We start from the raw sequence: 4,517 nt of genomic DNA on the forward strand, positions 1-4,517 counted from the left end.
ATCTGGCAGCAGTTCCCCACATAATAAATACAATCTGGCAGGAGTTCCCCCCATATAATAAACATGATCTGGCAGCAGTTCCCCCCAAAATAAACATGATCTGGCGGCAGCCCCCCCCCCCAAAAAAAAATATAAAAAAATAAACATGATCTGGGAGCAGTCCCCCCCAAATAGAAAATAAACATGCTCCCCCCCCCACCAAATAAACATCTGGCAGCAGTTCCCCCCCAAAATAAACATGATCTGGCGGCAGCCCCCCAAAAAAATAAACATGATCTGGCAGCAGTTCCCCCAAAAAATAAATATGATCTGGCAGCAGTCTCCCCCCCCCCCCCCAAAAAAAATAAACATGATCTGGCAGCAGTTCCCCACATAATAAACATGATCTAGCAGCAGTTCCACCCCAAAATAAACATGATCTGGCGGCAGCCCCCCCCCCCAAAAAAAATAAAAAATAAACATGATCTGGCAGTTCCCCACATAATAAACATGATCTGGCAGCAGTTCCCCCCAAAATAAACATGTTCTGGCAGCAGTTCCCCCATATAATAAACATGATCTAGCAGCAGTTCCCCCCAAGATAAACATGATCTGGCGGCAGCCCCCCCCCCCCCAAATAAACATCTGGCAGCAGTTCCCCCTCCAAAATAAACATGATCTGGCGGCAGCCCCCCCAAAAATAAACATGATCTTGTAGCAGTTCCTCACATAATAAACATGATCTGGCAAGGCAGCAGTTCCCCCCAAAATAAACATGATCTGGTGGCAGTTTTCCCACACAGAAGTTTCCCCCTCCCCCCAAAAAATAAATATGATCTGGCAGCAGTCACCCCCCCCCTCCCCCCAAAAAAATAAACATGATCTGGCAGCAGTTCCCCACATAATAAACATGATCTGGCAGCAGTCCCCTCCCCCAAAATAAACATGATCTGGCGGCAGCCTTTCCCCCCCCAAAAAAATAAACATGATCTGGCAACAGTTCCCCATATAATTAACATGATCTGGCAGCAGTCCCCTCCCCCAAAATAAACATGATCTGGCAGCAGTCCCCTCCCCCAAAATAAACATGATCTGGCAACAGTTCCCCCCCAAAATAAACATGGTCTGGTGGCAGCCCCCCCCCCCCCCAAAAAAAATAGACATGATCTGGCAGCAGTTCCCCCCCCCCCCCCCCCAATAAATATGATCAGGCGGCAGCCCCCTGCCAAAAAAAAAAAAAAAAAAACATGATCTGGCAGCAGTCCCCCCCCCAAAAAAAATAAACATGATCTGGCAGCAGTCCCCTCTCCCAAAATAAACATGATCTGGCAGCAGCCCCCCCCCCCCCTCAAAAAAAATAAACATGATCTGGCAGCAGTTACTCACATAATAAACATGATCTGGCAGCAGCCCCCCCCCCCCCAAATAAACATGATCTGGCGACAGCCCCCCCCCCCCCCAAAAAAAAATGTACTGGCAGCAGTTCCCCCACAAATTAGATATGATCTGGCAGAAGTTTCCCCACATAATAAACATGATCTGGCAGAAGTTTCCCCACATAATAAACATGATCTGGCAGAAGTTTCCCCACATAATAAACATGATCTGGCAGAAGTTTCCCCACATAATAAACATGATCTGGCAGAAGTTTCCCCACATAATAAACATGATCCGGCAGCAGTTTTCCTCAAAAATAAACCTGACCTGGTGGCAGTTCCCCTGCACTGCCCTGATCTTTCACCTGTTCACCTTACCACTTTACATCTGCCTGCTGCATGCTGATCCTTCATGCCTACCTTCTTGCTGACACCGGCTCCCTGATGACATCATAACAAGTCCAGTGACCAGCAAAGCCTTTCATCTGTCTTCCAAGCCAATCCCTTTTGTAGATAGTTTAAATTCTCAATAAAATAGGTAAAATAAAATAAGATTGTAACTGGTGTTTTTTTTTAATTGAAAAATCGGTGTGGCCGTGGAGCCTGTTTGTACAGTGTATAGTGTGTGTGTAAATGTACAGCACCTATGTGTGCAGTGTGTGGTTAAGTGTACAGGCTATGTGTACAGCATGTGGGTAAGTGTACACTGCCTATGTGTACAGCATGTGGGTAAGTGTACACTGCCTATGTGTACAGCATGTGGGTAAGTGTACAGTGCCTATGTGTACAGCATGTGGGTAAGTGTACACTGCCTATGTGTACAGCATGTGGGTAAGTGTACACTGCCTATGTGTACAGCATGTGGGTAAGTGTACAGTGCCTATGTGTACAGCATGTGGGTAAGTGTACAGTGCCTATGTGTATAGCATGTGGGTAAGTGTATACTGCCTTTGTATACAGGGTGTGGGTAAGTGTACACTGCCTATGTGTATAGCATGTGAGTAAGTGTACAGTGCCTATGTGTATAGCATGTGGGTAAGTGTACAGTGCCTATGTGTATAGCATGTGGGTAAGTGTATACTGCCTTTGTATACAGGGTGTGGGTAAGTGTACACTGCCTATGTGTATAGCATGTGAGTAAGTGTACAGTGCCTATGTGTATAGCATGTGGGTAAGTGTACAGTGCCTATGTGTATAGCATGTGGGTAAGTGTATACTGCCTTTGTATACAGGGTGTGGGTAAGTGTACAGGGACTATGTGTATAGCATGTGAGTAAGTGTACAGTGCCTATGTGTATAGCATGTGGGTAAGTGTACAGTGCCTATGTGTATAGCATGTGGGTAAGTGTATACTGCCTTTGTATACAGGGTGTAGGTAAGTGTACAGGGACTATGTGTATAGCATGTGGGTAAGTGTACAGTGCCTATGTGTATAGCATGTGGGTAAGTGTATACTGCCTTTGTATACAGGGTGTGGGTAAGTGTACAGGGACTATGTGTATAGCATGTGAGTAAGTGTACAGTGCCTATGTGTAGAGCATGTGGGTAAGTGTACAGTGCCTATGTGTAGAGCATGTGGGTAAGTGTACACTGCGTACAGTGCACAAGTAAGTGTACAGCTGATGTGTACAGCATGTGGTTGAGTGCACTGTATGTCAGAATACAGTAGTTGGGTAAGCGTACAACCGTGGCCGGGGCCGCTCTGCGCATGACGTAAATAGTGAAATCGTGTGCAGAGCACTCCCGTCTGCGATCGCACACTGTAGGACGTGTAACCAGACCAGCGCAGGTGCAGTGATGCCCGACTCCGGCAACCCTGAAAACACTGCATAAGGTGCTTCAGGTATGAAAGGAGGGGGGCAGAGGAAAATGGGGGAGTGGTGGGCATCAGGACTGCTCTCCCTACATTCCTGCTCCCCCCATTTCTGCTAGTGTGTTGGGCTCTGGTATCCTTTAAGTGTAAGTGGCATATGGTTTTACAGTGTGTGGAAGAACAGTGTATCTTTTTACAGCACATTATGGGTAAAACTTCAGTACATGTGTACAGTGTGCTGATAAATCTAGGTGTGTGTACAGCCCCTGACTCCCCGGCGGGCAGTGCTTGTGATCCCATACATTATACTGAATGGGATAGCGGGCGCAATTGCCCCGAAATGCAGGCAACCATGCGCTGCGGTTCAGCTGTGACTCACAGCACATGTATGGAAACATCAGAGAGTGCAGTCTATGCCCTCTCTAATGTCCCTGCGATTGCGTTTCCATAAGCACAACTGAAAGCGCGCTATATGGAAACGAGCCCTAAGTGTACTGTGCATGTGTACACAAAGCTTCAGTACGTATGCAGCGCATGTGTGTACAAAGTGTAGGTAACGCCTGAGCACACTTGTGCATTGCTGATTTCTCCAGGGTCAGTGCAATATGCAAGGACACCAGAAAGGACATAGAAAGCATTTGAAAGACACATGGCAATGCTCATTAACACACTTCAATATACACGCTTTTTATGATCCATTTTTGAGAATTTTTGTTATAATGCAGACGTGTGCTCAGGCCCTAAGTGAACGCTGCATGAGTTCACTGAACTTTTGTGTACATGTGGATATGGAAACAGCACATGCTTCAGTGTAGTTTAATATATAGCATCTCACAAAAATGACTACACTTGTACAGCTTGTATAACATGCTGTTCCATCAATAACTCAACACTCTTGTGTCTGAACCGCTAGCAGCAAAAGTGAGTCCATTCCTAAGGGAAAAATTATGCCCAAAGTGTCAATATTTAAGTGCCCACCATAATTTATCATTATTATTTATTATATTTATAAAGTGACAACATATTACACATCGCTGGACAATAAATATATACTATGGTACAAAGGATAACAGACATAACAAGGTTATATAACATTGGACAAAGTTATACAAGGCAAACCGGGTACCAAATACATGATCATGCGATTCTGGGTTAGTTAGTTAGGTAGGCCGAGTAATACAAGTATGAGGCAGTCATAGGAAAGGAGCAGAGGGATACACTAGGGAAGGGAGGACCCTGCTAAAGGCTTACAATCTAAGGGAAGGGGAGATGGGCACACTAGGTAGGGCTGTAGAATAAGTATTCAGTAGACCTACCTCCCAACTCTTTGAGATAAGACCAAACTAGGG

This window comes from Hyperolius riggenbachi, chromosome 3 (assembly GCF_040937935.1).
Source record: "Hyperolius riggenbachi isolate aHypRig1 chromosome 3, aHypRig1.pri, whole genome shotgun sequence".
NCBI lineage: Eukaryota > Metazoa > Chordata > Amphibia > Anura > Hyperoliidae > Hyperolius > Hyperolius riggenbachi.